A 17642-nucleotide genomic window follows, 5' to 3' on the forward strand; every position below is an offset into this window, starting at 1 on the left:
GAAGTTTTATTTAGCAAAAAGAGAAGTATTCCAGAGAAAGATGAGTGGGGCTAACTTGAAAGGGGATACTGGCCCATTGAGTTCTGTAGTGTTGGCTTTAAGAATATTTTCTATGGTTCCCTCTTCCTTCTGATGTCATCATTAAGCATGTCCCTTGGCTACAACATTTATCCCATGCTAAATGCTATATGCTAAATATAGCTAAATATATATGCTATGAGGATCAAGATGTCCCTGTGATTTTTTTCTTTCTCTGCTTATCAAGATATTCTTTGATGAATAGGGCTAGCCATCATGAAAGCGCCCTGGTATCTGAATTTCTGACATGGTGGGAAGCATCTAACTGTTGCTATGGAGACACAAAGAGGTATTTTAACCATCAAGAGGCAAAGCAACCGGGATATAGCATGAGTTCTCTGGTTACCTGACATCTGACGCCCTAATACCGTTATATTCTACTCAATCTCAAAAGAGGTGAGTATCAGCAGCCTTCTCCTTCCTGCCACCATCAGCCTAGCTATCAATTGAAAAGTAATGGTTTCTCAGGTGGCTGAACTGGGACAGGATTAGGAAGGAAAACAGTGTATACGTTGGAAGGCACAAGTAATTTGTCATAGCTAGAGGTTGACAAACGTGAGGAGCAGAGCACAGGTAGTCAGGGTCTCTAGAGGCCACATCAGAGGGGATTTTGTCTGGCACAGTAACAGTTTTTAGTTTATTCCATCAGAGTTTTAAGAGTTTTAGCCAGTGTCACAAGGATCCGTTTTTATGCTTGTAAATATCATCATAGAAGGAAATAGGAAGCAGGAGTCCAGATGAGACTTAATACAGTAGGCCTGGGAAGACGCTCATGGGGTTCCTAGGATGTCGTGTGGGAGTCCTTAAGGTCTACTGTCATAGTCTGGGAGCAGATTTCCCATGGAGATTTGGAGAGATCGCTTCTCGGCCTTTTGGCCAAGATCAAGTGTGGAGATTTGGAGAGGTCAGCTCTCACCCTGTCATTTGAACTTTATATGAATGGTAGAATTTTTCATCAGGAGAGAATATGAGAGAATTATAGTAAGATGTTTTTACTTTAACTGGAAAATGCCAGATTAAAACTCTATTTTGATTGTGCTGATTTTGAAATGCCTGTGGAAGATCTGTGCCAGGTAGTTTCCTGGTTAAAACGCTGATTTGGAGACAGATGGCCTGGGTTGTAGAGTAGCTCCATTGTGTTTCCTGGTCGACCTCAACGTGCATTGTTTAACATCGGTTTTTAAAACCTCGGTGATGTGTATAAGAGGTCTCCACATGTCCTCACTCAGATGTGGGAACTATATAGGCTGACCTCATGGAAGTAGAGAAGATGGGAATGAGGAATGGAGATGGTGATTGAGTGAAAAGCAAAAGCAAAAACAAACAAAACAAAAAGAAACAAAGGAGCAAAGAAACAGAGAAGGAAAGAAGGATTAGCATTCTGTGATACAGTGGGGTGGCTACTTATATGAAAGGGGTTTGGTACTTCCAAAGCAAACAGTGAGTGTTGGAGATGATCAGTGTGCTAGCTACTTCTTTTTGAGCATTCTATGTTGAATACATGCATATGTTACAGTCTCCTATAGATGCATACAGCTATTATATGCTGACTGAAGTAATTTATTAGTATTTTCAAATAGTAATACTAATAGTTTTGACCTAGTGTTATTGTGGGGTTCGTTAGACTTGCTACGTATCAGATGTGTCTCAAGCCTACCAAGTGCTATGATTATATCCTGTTTCAAAGCATCATAAAGATAATCAGTTAGAGGTGTAAGTCTAGAGCCAGGCTTGAGTTGACCATCCTGAAGCTATGGATAGTCTGTGGCGATGGGTGTCAGATGTCTTTACAAAGCTGTTGCACATTAGTTGACTGTCTTCATTTCAAGGGATGGCATACGTGTCCCCTCACTTTGAACTCCCGTAGATGTGTGTGTGTGACTCATCCCTCACAGGTTACAATGACACCATGTGACTTCTGAGGCCAGGTCAGAAAACATCACGCAGCTGCTGCCCTGTTCGTCATAAAACCCTGCCCCTCAAGTCCTAAGCTAGTACACTACTGGGAAAGCTTAGGTTGCATGGAGAGGTCACATGTTAAGCCAAGTCCCAGTCACTCCAGACTAGCAATGTGTACCAGTCAAGATTCCCCTCTCCAATCTGTCTTAATCCATCTGGGCTGCTGTGACAAGAACGCCACTGTCAGGGAGCCTAACAAAATAACAAATGCCAGTTTCTGCTGCCCGGGAGTCCAAGATCGAAGTGCGGGTAGATCTTGTGTCTGCTGAGGTAACCCCTCCTGGCTGGCAGATGGCTTCCTTTTGCCATATCTTGTACCTTCAGCTCCATGCTCTTCCACTTTTTCAGGGAACACTAATCTCAGTGTGATGCCCCCACCTGCAAACCCATCCAAACTCAATTTCCCCTCAAAGGCTCCACTTCACAGTATCGCTGGCTCTATTGTGAGGTTAGGGTTTCCAGATACAAGTATCTGGGTTTGCACACATTTTGTCTGTCACACACTTCTAGCCTGTGAGTCACCCCAGCCTTGAGTCCTCTCAGCTTAGGCTCAGATGTTTTGAGTAAAGAGGACTGGTTCTCACTGTTCCCTTTCCAGGTTCTTGGCCCACAGTGTGTGAGAACATAACAACATGGGCGTTCTTAAGCTTCCAAATATTAGGGTAATTATTTTACCCAGACGACAGTAGCAGATGCTGGATGACCATGCTCAGAGAAATTAGGTATGCAAGTTGAGAACAGATGTCCATTGATTTAAAAATGAGAGGCAGTAGAAACAGAAGCAGTTAAAGCACAGGAAAAAGAGAGGAATGTGAATGGTAGGTTCCTCTGACACCAGGTTTAAAGTGCAAGCGAGGGGGGACGATCAGGGGGAGAAGTCAGGCATCATAGGATGCCAGACAGACTTGGCGATTATGAAGTTTCTGGAGGGTTCAGAGCCATGTTAACAGAACACTGAGGATGGGGGTGGGGTGGGGAGTGTCTGCCAGGGTTTGAAGGCTATAAGGAGAGGTGAATGTAAGAAGTCCTTCATGGCTTATTAATGACAGGAAAGGGAGGGCAGCCCTGGGAAAGTCACTGATGGGGATGCTGATCAAAAGAAAGGGCTCTCTCTCTCTCTCTCTCTCTCTCTCTCTCTCTCTCTCTCTCTCTCTTTCCCTCTCTCTCTCTGTCTCTCCCTCTCCCTCTGTCTCTCCATCTGTCTCTGACTCTCCCCCTCCCCCTCCTCCCTCTCTCCCTCCTCACTAAGTACATGGGAGGTTGTGATAGCCTATCTTGATGAGGAAACTCACTAATGTTTCCTTGCCCATAGGATAGAGAAAAACTGTTAAACAATTGCTCAAAGGATCTTTCTTTCTTCCTTCCTTTCTTTCTTTCTTTCTTTCTTTCTTTCTTTCTTTCTTTCTTTCTCTCTCCTCCTCTTCCTCCTCCTTCTCCTCTTCTTCTTCTTCTTTAAATAAAAGTTACTTTTTTCCCCTATCTTTTTTATTGGATATTTTATGTATTTACATTTCAAATGTTATCCTGTTTCCCAGTTTTCCCTCCGGAAACCCCCTATCTCATCCCCCCTCCCCCTGATTCTATGAGGATGCTCCCCTACCCACTTCCCTGCCCTGGCATTCCCCTACTCTAGGGCATGGAGCCTTCACAGGACCAAGGGCCTCTCCTCCAATTAATGCCACATAAGGCCATCCTCTGCTACATATGCGGCTGGAGCCATGGGTCCCTCCATGTGTACTCTTTGGTTGGTGGTTTAGTCCCTGGGAGCTCTGGGGGGTCTGGTTGGTTGATATTGTTGTTCTTCCTATGGGGTTCAGAGGGACTTTCATTGACACCGGCCATTCATGTCTCAGCACAGCAGTCACGATACAGACTAGCCATGGAGTGGACTGGATTCTGTCCCCACGGGCCTCTATATAGGACTCAGATTAATGCCCTGCTCCCTTTCACCTTCACCTTTCTCCCTACCTGCTTTTCTTGGGGTCTGTGGTTAAGGGAAGAATAGACATTTGTTTAAATTTGCCTTTCCCCCTCAGCCAGCTCAATTTTTATATGCGTTAGAACAGATTAGATGCTCATTAGAAATGTAGATTTCTAGGTTCTTCATTCAAGGGATTTGAACTGAATTGTAAAGTCCAAATCCATTGTGGGTGGTCTGTAGACCACACATTAAGAGTCAGTAACTCAAACCAACACATGGGATTCTACTTTCTCACACACGTACACACACACACACACACACACACACACACACACACACACACACACACAGTCTTATACTGTCTCTTGTTTCTGGACTCTTTTCTTTTGTCTATTGTCTTTTTACTTTTTCTGGGAAAACTCAATTGACTGCCATCTGTTTCTAAATTAATCTCTCTCCTTATTTAACTTCTATTTTATTGTTTTTCTTGTGTGACGCTAGGGAATCAAATCGAGGTCTTCACACCTGCCAGAGAGGTATTGTACCACTCAGTCTTCAGCTCTTATACATGGTCTCTATATAACACTATTCTGAATTTAACTTTCCTTCCATTTAGTCAAGCACCTAGCAATGGGCTGTAGGCACTGGAAACTAAACAGTGAACCAAACAGGGATCTGGATTTTGAGAAGCACATATTTATACTAGGATGCCTTTTCCTGAGGGTGGTTTTTTACATGCGCGCTGCATTTCAGGGAAGGGCTATGGTCTTTAGAATCTCCCATACCGACAGTGCAGGGCTGGGCCCTGAGCTGCCTGTCAGTGATTATGTAGAAGCAGCTTTTGGATCTGAGATTTGTTGTACTGGGAAGCCAATACTTTCCTTTCTCCTTCAACAATAGGCTGCTCCCAAGGAATACCTTCCTTGAGAATTGCCACTATGCCTGCCTATTGTTGATGGTTCCACATCCCTCAGCTCCTCTTGGCTCTGTGGCTGCATTTGCATGTACTTGCTGGTCTGCCTGGACAAACCAACACATTCAAGGTCCCGGGCATCCAGCCAATGCTCCCAAGCCCTTCCCCGCATTGTGTCTGACTTCCTCTTTGGTAAAAGCCCATGTGATTTTCATGCTTTGGAAGATTTGGGCCCTTGTGAAATCTCTCCTGGGGAATTAGGCACACTGAATTCCTTGCTTTGTCTGCCCTCTGTCCTGGCAGGAGCCTCTATTGTTCCCCCATTCCCATGTCCATTCTCTCACTCCGAAGACATGGGATGGTTCAGCTCAAGTTCATTGGGTAGTCTGCTCTGAAATGTCGATGAGTTTTTCCACTGTTTGTTCTGAATTAACTAGAAACAGTCAAGGGAGTCGTTAGAAGGTTTGGGGGACTTGAATTAGAGCTTTGTGGTGTGAGCAGGGGCCTCTTCTGCCTACCAGATCCTGGGTCTGAAATGGCTGCCATGTTAATACCAGCTCTTCCTGACGCACAGCTGTGAAGAAAGAGGAGGGGTGTGTGTGTGTGTGTGTGTGTGTGTGTGTGTGTGTGTGTGTGCCTGTTTGTCTGTCTGTCTGTCTGCAAAATGCACACACACACACACACACACACACACACACACACACACACACACACAGACAGAGAGAGAGAGAGACAGAGAGGGAGGGAGGGAGAGAGAGAGAAGCAAAGAGAGATATAACAGAAATAGAGAAAGAGACCGAGGGAAGGAAAGAAAGGGAGAAAAATAGAGAGAAATTAATTTTAGCCTATTTTCTCACATAAAGAGATTTCCAAGGGGCATTTCTGTTTTTGTCTTTCCTGGATTACCCTCAGGTTGGATTTCACTTTGAAAGAGAGTGCATCAGTTTCTGCCATGGGCAGCCTGAGAAAGGCTTATTATTTGTGGTTAGTATCGCTGAGCATCAGTTCTGGTTCTGTTCTGGTAGAGTTGATGAGGAGGACACCAGGAAATGTTAGGCAAAGTGCTAAGCAGTTACCATGCTCATTGTTTCGAATTCTTAAAACAATTCTGCAAGGCTGGTATTATGATCCCAGGGTGCAGGCACCACGGGAAGATCACGGAATCCTGGCCGTTGGAGTTCAACATGGCTCTGCTGCTGCCTGCCATATCCACTTTCTGAGACTTCTTCATGATTCGTCTTCAGTGGACACAGAAGCCAGCAATCTTCCAACCTAGATTCCTCTAACCTTCACTAGCTGTTGGTGCAAGTGTTTGAATGCATGAAAGGCTATTGAAGTTTTATTTTCCCCATGTGTCTTAGGGTTTTATTGCCTTGAAGAGACACCATGACCAAGGCAAGTCTTAGAGAGGAAAACATTTATTTGGGGGCTGGCTAGGGTTTCACAGGTTTGTTCATTATCATTGTGGTGGGAAGTATGGCAGCATCCAGGCAGACATAGTTCTGGAGAAGGAGCTGAGAGCTCTACATCTTGCACATCCCCGGGCAGCAGTAGGAGACTTCATACCATGTTGGATGTAGCTTCGGCATAGGAGACCTCAAAGCCCGCCCTCACAGTGACACAGTTCCTCCAAGAACACCACACCGACTCCACCAAGACCTCCTAATAGTGTCACTCCCTATGAAACAAGCATCCAAACACATGAGTCTATGGGGGCCAAAACTATTCAAACCACTACACCAGGGAAGAAGGTAGAGTTATCAGCCTCAATGAAGCCTATGCTTTCTGTGGGCAGGAGCCTGGGAATTCCTGCCAGAATGGGTTTTAGACAATTAGAACATTCCTAATCTTTCATTGAACGGTGCTTCACTTGCTGGGCCTTCCAGACTCCATGTTCCTTTGTGTGCTTTTCATGACCCCAGAGGGCAACCAGAAGAACCAGGGTGCACATTCATAACAGAAACCCATCTGAATCTGCTCTTCAGTAACAGAGACCATGTGTTCTGAAGCATTTCTATTTGGAGTCCGTTTATCATCGCTATAAAAACATTTCAAATGAGAACAGAGTGGACAGCACTCCTGGGGAATTCTACAGAGAGCTCTGGCTGTAGATGGCTGCATGCCTGGCTTTGGTTAGTCACCAAGCGACACATGCTAGCATTTCATCTGTCACAGCCCTTGGCCTGCTCACTCCCTGAGCCTTTCCACCTGTGTCACCACCAGACCCACATTAGCCTCCGAACAAATCAACCATGTGTGTTCTGCACTAGATCTGTCAGTTAAGTCAAGAGAGAACTTAGTTTCATACTGAGTGGTGTCTGGTTCTATTTTCGAAAAAGTCCCTTAACTGAAGAAGAAAAATAGGTATAATATCTCATGATTACTTTACACAGTACATATGTAAACTCCACTGGAGACGTTGCATTCTTATCCCAGAGCAAATGCCATACTTCTCACGAGACACAGGCACATTAGGAGGGAAGGAAGGTAGAGCTTCAGCTATAATTGCTCCAGATTTTTGGTGGCATAGGGCAGGAAATGAACATTTTAGGTTTATGTCCTGGTCATAGTTGATGGGACTAACTTCTCTCTGTTGCTCATTACTGAGTTTTAGACACATGTTAGATACTCATGGTATGAACTACAGTCAAAGTCAGTGAAGGCTCTGAGGCTTAGGTCTCCTGTGTCCCCTGCCCCAAATGTCATCTGTTCCCACATTCGTACCATGGTTTGAACTCTCACTGTCAGTTTCTTGAAGATCCATGTCTTTCCCCTTTGACAACATAGCTTAATTCTCTTATCAAGTTCTCCTGTCCTGTCATATACTCTCCTCTCTTCTTCTCCCCTCCCCTCTCTCTTCCCCTCTTTCCTCCTTTCCTCTCCTCTGTTCTTCTCCCCTCTTTTCTCCCCTCCCCTCCTCTCCCCTCCTCTGCCCCCTCCTCTCTTCTCTTTCCCTTTTTCCTTCTGTTCCCATACCATCTTCTCTCCTCACTTTTCTTCTCCCCTCTCTTCTTTCCTCTCTTACCTTCCTTTCTCTTCTTTTTTCCTTTTTCCCTTCCTTTTACTTGGATTTGAAGTTCATATATTGAAGTATCTACTTGGTTTTTAATATCAAAAAAACTCAAACTGAAGCAAGATTTTCTAGAATTCAGATCTTCTCATTCCTTTCCTTTCTTCTGTTCTGGTGAACAACATAACTATAATTTGACAAGGCTCAGATCTTAGTGTGGTTTTGCACTCCAGACCTCTTGAACATGTGATACCAAGCACACCTTGATCATGTGATCAGTCACCAAGCACACCTTGATCATGTGATGGGTTGCCAAGCATACCTTGAACAGGTGCTTGGGTCAGCAAGCACCAGGGACCATTTTGATAAAGACATGACCAGCTCTGTGTCCAAACCTTTCTTTCTTGTCAAGCATTCACAGTTTCTTCACATCTCTTTTCCTGATTTTGGCTTTTAGTCTGAACATTATAATATTTCTTAAGATGTAACTATGTACTTGTTTAAAATTCCTCAGGGACTGGTGACATGACTGAAGTTTTCAAGACCAACAGAAAAGTCCTTAGCTAAGCTCATAAGTTCTGTCTCCAGTTCGTTACCCATGTTACACTCCCACTACTCCCTGAGTGAGCTCCAACCATCTAAAATGCCTTGTGCTTAGGATACATGGTGTTTCACGCTTATGATTTCAGCATGGGGGTGGAGTGGGGTCACCATGAGTTTGAAGTCAGCCGGGGCTCTAAAGTAAGTTTTGAATGAGACCCTTTTTTCAAAACAAGACACATCTGATGCTTAATAGGACTTAGTATTTACATTCTTGAGCCACAGTCTTCTTTGGTCTGGAATTCATTTGTTCATTCACATATTGAGTAATTGATAATGAATGATGAATGTTGTGGAGTGTTTATTCTGCTCCAGACACTCTCTAATGATCGGGGATTTAGTCATGAACGTGAACATGAGGAAGTTCCTGCTTTCATGAAGCCCACAGTGTAGTAGACAAAGACAGTCCATGAGTATACATTGAACACACCTGCAAGTTATGAAGACAATGCACTTGAGTGATGAGATTGCATCACACACACATACACGCGCGCATGCGTGTGTGCGTACTCGACTTTCAAGGCCTTTTCTGTATTCCCTGGAAGATTCTCCCAGGCATGTCCATTTTAACAGAGATCTTTGCTGTCAGGAGACAAGCATGGGTTCCAAGGAATATGAACTCTTTGTTTTCAGAATGCCCTTAACATTTTACTAGGACTGTTAGAGAAAGGGAAGAAGAGAGGGTAGGGTAGAGAGGTATAGGAAGCCACAGAATGTTAGGCCTTGTAGGCACGGTGAAGGGTTTGGTTTTTTAATTCAAAAAGGGGGAGGGATATGTCTGATTGAGTTTGCAGTTTCAAGAGATTGTTGTAGAATGACAAGTATCAGGATGAGGGAAAACTGAAAGGCTAGAATATTTACTGGGGTTGGGGGATTTACCTGCTGGGGAAAATAGTCTAGCAGTTCCTCACAGAATAAAAGTCACCCCACAGAGTTAGCATATGAAAGCACAATGCTCAGTGAAAGAAGACAGACAGGTCAGACATGGTGGCATAACCCACTCTGTAACCCTAGCACTTTTAAAGGCACCGAGGTAAGAGTTGTGAGTTCAAGGTCAGGATAAACTATCTAAGCAAGGGTACTTCTGAGAGTCCTAGCATGGTCAATTACCAGCAGTGTGTAGACTAAGCCTACCTCTCTCTCAAAAAGAAAGCAGCAGGCAGGCCGGTAGCCAAGCAAAGCCAAACAGACATAAAAGGTTTTATATGACTATCTAGAAGAGTCAAATCCATAAAATGGAAACCATCAGTAGATCCCAGGAGCTCTGGGTGGGGACAGGAAATGGAGACGGACTATCCAATGAGTGTAGGGTTTTTCCTGTAGGGTGATTAAAAAGGTTCTGGAACTGGATGTTGGTAAAACCTGTGAATGCCAGGGAGTTGAACACTTTTGTAAAATGAAACTTGTGGTAAGTGTTATGGTATTTGGCTTTAATCATTTCAGGCTTTCAGAACAACAGAAAGATAGTATCCCCCAACTCCAGAGGCAGGGGATTAAAAGGAAAGTGCAACAGGGTTCATTTCTGGCGACCGCTGTCTCCCTGGTTGTGTGTATAGCAGTCTGCTTGGTGTGTGCTCACGTTGTGTTTTCTCAGTGCGTGTGCACAGGAACAGATGAGAGGGATGGAGAGAGACTAAGGCAAGAAAGAAGGGAAAGAAAAGGGGGGAGGAGAGGAGGGGAGGGAGAGAAACCAAGCTCCTTCACATTCCTTCTTCTGTGTGCTGAATCTTCGGAATCAGAGTCCCGATTGTGATCTTATTTAACCTCTACTCCTACTCCAAATGTAGCCACACTGAGGGGTAGACCTTCATATACACATTTTAGAAGTGAACAGTTCCATCCATAATACTATGATCTGTATTTTACAGTAATAATGATAATTATTGGTGGGTGACTGCAGTATCACCATAGTGAGACCATGAAGATTATCCCAGAGACTATCGTGGGAATGGGAGAGAGGGGAGGGTTGCACAAGATGGTTCTAGAGAGGGACATTTACTCACCCTTCTCGCTTTGATCTAGAGATGCTTGTCTCTCATGGCAGTGCTTGCCTCTCACCCTACCTTTCCTTGGTCTTCCTAGTGGATTAAATCCATCAGACCACATCCCTAAAGGGGTAGAGTGTTTTATTAGGATGCTATAAAGATTAGAGATTCTGTGCCTTCTCTTCCCTCTCTTCTCAGGCCAAGCATGGTATCATCTCCATTCTGCAGATCCAAATTTCCCACATGGGACACTGTCAGTGCCCGGTCTGGTAGACTGGGCAGATACAATAGCAGTTGACTACCAATAAAATGTTGCTTCGACCAGCTTTACCCTGGGAGTGCGGGTTTGATTTCTATCTTCCTGAAACCCTTCACGTCTTCCCCGGAACCCTCTAATCTTGGTTTAAAGTTTAACCCCCCCCCCAATTCCCCAAAAGCATTCTCTGACCTTAGTTACACTCTAGTGTGACTATGTGCTTGTCTTTTGTGCATGGGATTGTGCACAACCCCATGCTTGTTAAATTCTAAGCATTAATGCAATCACTCCTTAAATGCTCTCTGTGTAGATATAAAGCCACACACACTACATTTTGTGCCAGCAGTAAAGAGTTTCCAAAAGCATCAGGCTTTGAAATTAGTTTTTATAAACACAGCCTTATGTGTATACTGACATGCCTCAATTTGTGGTGACTTTCCTGCCTCTGCTTTTGGGAACTGGGACTACAGGTGTGTACCACCCTATGCCCAGCTGGTACTAAACATTTTTAAGATAAGACCACTCACTTACTCTCTCCCTGCTTCCCATACCCCACATGATTTCTATCAGACAAGTGTCCAATAACCGTTCAACATACGCTCCTCATATGAAACCCACTGTTCTTGTCTTATTTCTTTGCCCTTCTCTACTGATACTCTCAGAAAAGCATATAGTGCTATTTAATCAATTTCCCTCCCCTCCAATTCCCCCCTTATCCTCACCACTACTCTGCCTTCCCAATTTCAAATTCTTTGTCTTTGTCTTTCTCTCTCCAACCCATGGAGCCCTCTTTATGCTGCCAGTATGGACATGGGTGTGGGACCACCTCCCGTTGCATGCATAACCAGCCTAACAGGTACAGCATCCCTGAAGGAAACTTGTCTTTGGTTTAGTACCCAGCAGGTATTGTAGCCTCTCAGCTAGGGCTGAGAGGGACTTCAAGAGCACCTCCCTAGCCCCTGCTGGGATTTTGACTGGCTTATTCTTATGCAGGTCTTACACATACAGCCACAGTTGCTGGGAGTTCATGTGTGTAATGGTCCTGACATGTCCAGGAAATGATGTTTCGCTGCAGACATGAAGACCATAAGGATACCTTAAATACTCGTTTGGATCTTGACAGTGATAGAACTTATAAACTCCAAGTTCAACTTATAGAAAGTGCCCAACTAGGTAACTGATGTTCTTTTAAGATTTTTTATAAAAAATGACTACAATGTTCAACTGGAGTTTGTAAACTTCTTTGAAGACTTTCTGACTTCCCACAGCCATGGAGTGAAAGCTTCTTGGGGTCAAGTACCTGAAAGACAATAATAGGTTATATCTGTATGTGTTTTCAATCATTGGAATAATAAAAAAAAAGTAATGACAAAATTATTTCTACTCCCTGAAAATGGGAGGTCAATATAAGTTATATATCCCTATAGTTTTGTTAAGCTGACTTGACTAGATTTGGCTGTCTGCATATACATTTTCATCTAGTTTTTCTATATCTAAGGGATTGTATGCCTTTCATAGTTGGTTGGACTCATAGCTGTAGTCTAAGTGGTTTTTGTTTTTTCGAAATAGGTTGCAGTCAGCTTATTAATGTTACATTTAAAACTCATGATTTGTGTTTCTTTAATTTTTTTTTGATTAGGGAACTGGCTTGTTGAGGATTACAAATCTCCTAAAAATTAAACTGTAAAATGATTCCAAAGCTATTTTGAGATATTCTAGACATCTTTTAAAAATACAACCACTGACTATGCATTTCTTAAGATAGTTCACTACTTAAAACGATAGACAAAACAGTTTAAATGTTATGTTTATCTGCAAGTGAAAAATAAATGGTGAGTTGTAAACTTCCCAGAAGGCATGACATTTGAGTGAAGCCAAACTTGAGATGAGAGTCACATCCATGACTGCCAGGGAAAACCAACCCTTAAGACTGCCCTCCTATTCATGTGACACACGGGAGAATATGCTTCCTTGTCTAGAAAAAAAAATGCTGAATTGTTTCTCTCATGGGTTTAAGTTAATCCTCTATAGACTTACTCTATTCCTAGTAATATAGGAATAGAGAGATCCTTGAACTATTTTTTGAAGGTAGAAGAAATGGTGATTGACTTGAGGTTAGGAAGCTTATAGACATTCCTATGGCTGGAGCAACGTCTAACTTAATTTTATAAAGCGGTTTAAAATACAGACCATGGTACTTACAAAACCCAGTAGTGTGTACGATAAATATGTATCAGAAAAATACTTATATTCACAAATATCACAACATAAAACAAGCAAAAGATACAGAATAGCCCTCCTCAGGGGCTTTGATATTGCTTTGTCCTCTAGCTGTGATGGGAAGCCAGGCCAGTAGCAACTGGGACATTCAGAATCCTTGACATATGCTTTCTTCTTGCTGCCCATCCCCTGTGGCCCTCAAATTAGAAACAATATCATGACCAAAGGTTGCTTAAGGGAGGCCCGAGACTTCCATGTTGTTAACCCTGTTACGAAATCTGACTTGGAATGTCTTTTATTATTATTTTCCTATTTTCCATTAAGCCCTTGATAGTTCCTTTTGGGATTAATGGACATACTTTAATTTATTTAAAGAAGGCCATGGTGTATCGTATAACTTAAGAAAGCTATAGTGTGTTATATAAATTTACTTAAGAAGGCCCTGGTGTGTTGTATAAAAGGCAACTGACTGTTCCTTAGCATTTCCTTTGACATGGACAGAAAAGGCTCTTGGGCCTTACAATAAATTGGTGATTAAGGCATTGCCATTTAATTATGGTGATATTTTGGGGAGTACAAAAAAATAAAAACAAGCAAAGGTTGTTCACTGAGATGAATATAATTTTTTACAACTCAAGTTGTCAAGTTGTCTACTAGTCAGCATGAATAAAGACAAGACCACTTCTTGATATCTTCTTTAAATGATCTCTCTTTTGAAGCAAATACTGTCAATTAAAAAAATGGATATTCGCAACATGAATGCCCTGTAGTAGAAGATTTTCTGGATTTGTGTGGAGGACTTGTGAGTCCACCATACTCAATGGGTATTTCAATGAAGTGTGCTAACATGAGCAGCTCCTTTTGGATGCACTAGTCCTAAAGGAAGAGAGAACGAGAGGTTGGTTGTATACTCAAAGGTTGCAGCAAGTCCATGGGTTGTCACAGGTGCGTGTCACTTCAGAGTGACATGGTAATGCATGGCTGAATCGTAAGGCAGAAAATGAGGATGAAATTGTGAGAAAGTGACCTCATGAAAATACTTGTAGAATCTAAGCACACACTCTGTGTTGTGGTTTGCCCTGAAGTTTTCTGTATTTTGAGGCTAATTCCACTGCCCCAAGGACAGCTGCCTAGTCAAGTACTCAGGAATCAGGTGATTTCACCACCTCCTCATTGAATTTATAAAGTACAGGTGAGGGGCAGGTACAGGATAGAAGGAGGCCTGTTGTTGGAGGAGAAGGAAGGATGGCGGGAGAGAAGTTTGAAGGAGGAGGAGGAGACTAGGGGAGAGAGGAGGAGACAGGAGGAGGAGGGGGAGAGAAGCCATGGCAGGTGATGTTAAGATTCTGCTCTGTGTATTTACAGGTTGTTATTAATGTTCTCAAGGGATGGATGGTACTGGACTTTGTATGTTTAAGTGGGCAATTATATCTTACCAATTGGATCTAAGATTATTGTGTTGTGTGTTCTTTTATGTGGGGGTTTGAGTGTAGGAAAGTGCGACTGGGATGTGTTTCCGCCACGATATCTAGCAGATATTTTGGGGCACTGTGGTGAGGACCCAGCGGGGTAAAAGACTATTACAATTTCTGTTTTATACATTTTTATAACAACAACTCTGTCATTTCCAATAGTGTCAAAACCATGATGGTTTCAAACGACAACTTCCTTAGCCATCATTACCCTCAAAAATGACATAGGCAACTGTGGGACATTACTAACCTTACAGCATTAGTAGTTAGACATTAACAGTGACAACATGGTGTCTGGGTAGGTAACACATCGTGGGCATCATTGTCTGTTTCCTAGCAACTGTTAGGACCAGTGCTTTAGTAGATGTTAACAAAAGTTATGACAGTGGTTTTGACGTCATGACTAATTGCGTATGCCCACTTGACTGGGCCATAGGCTTTCCAGATGGCTAATTAATCCTGGTCTCTGGGGGTTTGTCTGTGAAGGTGTTCCTGGGAGAAACTAGTGTTTGAATGGATGGGTCGAGCAAAGTAGATGCGTTTCTCATTGTGAACAACCATCAGTTAATCCACTGAGGGGCTAAGTTGAACAGAGGTTGGAGGATGGTTGGGTGGAGTCCGAGTGCTAGAGAGGGGGCATTTATCGTCTACTCTCAGATCTGTAGGTCTGGTCTGAAACCTCGTCATGAGCTCTTTTGTGCTCAAGTCTCAAGTAGAGCTATGCTATTGACTTCCCTGTGTCTCAAGCATACGAGTGAAAATCAAGAAATTCCTTCACTTGCTCCCACAAATATGCCAACCAGTATTTTATAATAAGCCTCGCTCACCTATTGATACGCTCATGTGTATTCATAGTCATATTCATGGATGAAGTGTGTAATTCTAGAGATCACCTAGTAGTATATGTTGCCATCATTGGGAAGTTAAGAATTAGAGGGGGATTCAAGGAGAGTTGGAATTCCTCTAACATTGAGCTGCAGAACAAGCACTGTAGTTTTCTGCTTTTAATTGTGAGTCTTTTTTTTTTTTTTTTAATCTCAAGTTAGAATAGCCTGAGAATGGTATTTGACCAGTGTGGATGTGCTATTCAGCTTAAAATTTAATGTTTTGAGGTTGTAGGCACTGAGAAAGAGAGATGGTGTGGCACAGGATTGAAATCACAGCAGACCGTGAGGCTCAAGGAGGAAGGCCTTGTTTGAGGCTACCCTAGTTTCCCCAGCAAGACCATGTCTCCAACCAGAAAAATAATGAAGAAAGAAATATGTCACATCCTTTTCTTTTCTTTCAAGCTTCCTTCTATGTATCTTAACAATGCTTTTGATATCCTCAACTTCAAGATGCCCATCTTATGTTACGCCAAGTGCCTTTTATAAAGCAGATGTTTCATTAACATTCTTTCCACAAATGTAGAGGAACAATAAATGAAGAAAAGCCTTATTGACGCCCCGCAGGCCAGAGCCAACGCGGTAGAGCCTATCTTCTGTTCTGTTAGCTATGTTATAAATATGTTATAGCTGTTGGTGGAAAATCAAACATCACTGTGTTCCATTCCATCATTAACTCCCAGGGTCTTACTCCGTGTTGATCGTTAGCATCAAACATCACCGCTGAGTTTGGCAAAGAGCTGCCTGGTTTGGTTTAGGGCTAAGACCTATTCTGGCAAAGATGAAACTTGCTGCAGAAGAGATGGTTTGGATTGAAACAGGGTGGAAGTCTGCCAGAGCGGCAGGATCAGAAGGAAGACTGGCAGGGCATGACCTGTGGGTTACACCCTCTGGGGCTACAGTGAAATCTACAGATTCTGGACATGGGTGATAAACTACAGACTTTCATTCTTTGGGCCAGGATGGCAGATAGGGCTGAATGTGGGGAGTTGCAAATATTCGGCGATGGTAAATGTTTCTTAATTTGCAGCGGTCACAAATTAATTCTAAATCAAAGGCATGGATACGAGGAGGTCCTGGGGGTGCCCAACTATGTTAAACCATGTGACCTCACTGCAGCCTTGGCTCTGAACACACAACACACACACTTTGTACCATATATGATGTTACACCAGTCATTGCTATCTGAAACATCTAGTCTCAGATCTGAGTCTAGCATATTTTATGAATCGACTGCTTTTACTGTGTATGCAAAGTTTCCCACTTTTATAGGATCATAATGGTTTGATTATAGGAAGCAAATAATTTTAATTTTCTTTACCCATCATTCCTCAGAGTGTAAGTATCACATCTATATATTCTTGGGTCATACTGTGTTAGAGTGCCTGATTTTAATAATTGCCATTTGAGTTGCTGAGTTGAGTTTCATAAAAGGTCATTAAATCATTAAGTGAATTTTTGTTTGAGATCAACACAGAGTTCCCATCAATTTCTGACATGGACACTGAAACACTTTTATTATTTGATACTACATATTTATGTGAGGTGATTTTCTCAGCATGGAGAATTATAACACCCAAATAACATTCAATGCTTAGAAATGTCGGAGACTCTATGCCCCGCAGCATTAAATACCCAGCCAACATTTCAATTTTTATGTAAAAATGATTAAGCACATACATCTGATTAGTATGAAAAATTGTTTTATTTAAAAATAGTAAAAGCATACAGATATCAAATAATTGTTTTTAAATAAGTGGGCTCATGATTTATTATCACTAAGTGAATTGTATGCCTATTCAAAACATTTACACACCCAGGATTTATAGCAATGTCTTGGGTGAACAGGGCTCACGAGTAGAAAACACTTAAGAAATTCTGTGCTGTAAGACCAGACCTGTCAAATCCAAGCAGGGGCTGTGTGTGGTGGCACATGCCTTTAGTTCCAGCACTCTGGAAGCAGAGGCAGGGGAATGTCTGTGAGTTCAAGGCCAGTTTGGTCTACATGTAGAGTTCTATGCCAGCAGGTTAACATAGAGAGATGCTGTCTCAAAAACAACAAATTCCAGCAAGGATGGGCTAGGGACCCCTGAGGCCTCACCTCTATCTGAGAGGTTATTGGCAGTTGATGCCTGTTGAGGGAGAGTTACTCTCCTGCAGGGGTGTGATTGATGGTAGGTTGCTCATGTCCTTGTGGACCGCACATACCCATGTGCATGTGGTCTGCATTTATTGGGCTCAGGAATTACTGATAATAAAGACAAAAAATTGAGGTTGGGAGGGAGAGAGAGCGGGAAGGAGGAGGGTGAGTTGGAGGAACGTGCTGGATGGACACGGCCAGTGT

At 42.8% G+C, this 17642-nt stretch overlaps 1 pseudogene; it reads left to right on the forward strand.

The window, feature by feature from the left end:
- The first annotated feature begins 13389 nt into the window (after positions 1-13389).
- Positions 13390-13507, forward strand: LOC120097631 (U6atac minor spliceosomal RNA; annotated as a pseudogene).
- Positions 13508-17642: the final 4135 nt, after the last annotated feature.

The sequence above is a fragment of the Rattus norvegicus genome, chromosome 16 (genome assembly GCF_036323735.1).
Source record: "Rattus norvegicus strain BN/NHsdMcwi chromosome 16, GRCr8, whole genome shotgun sequence".
Taxonomy (NCBI): Eukaryota; Metazoa; Chordata; class Mammalia; order Rodentia; family Muridae; genus Rattus; species Rattus norvegicus.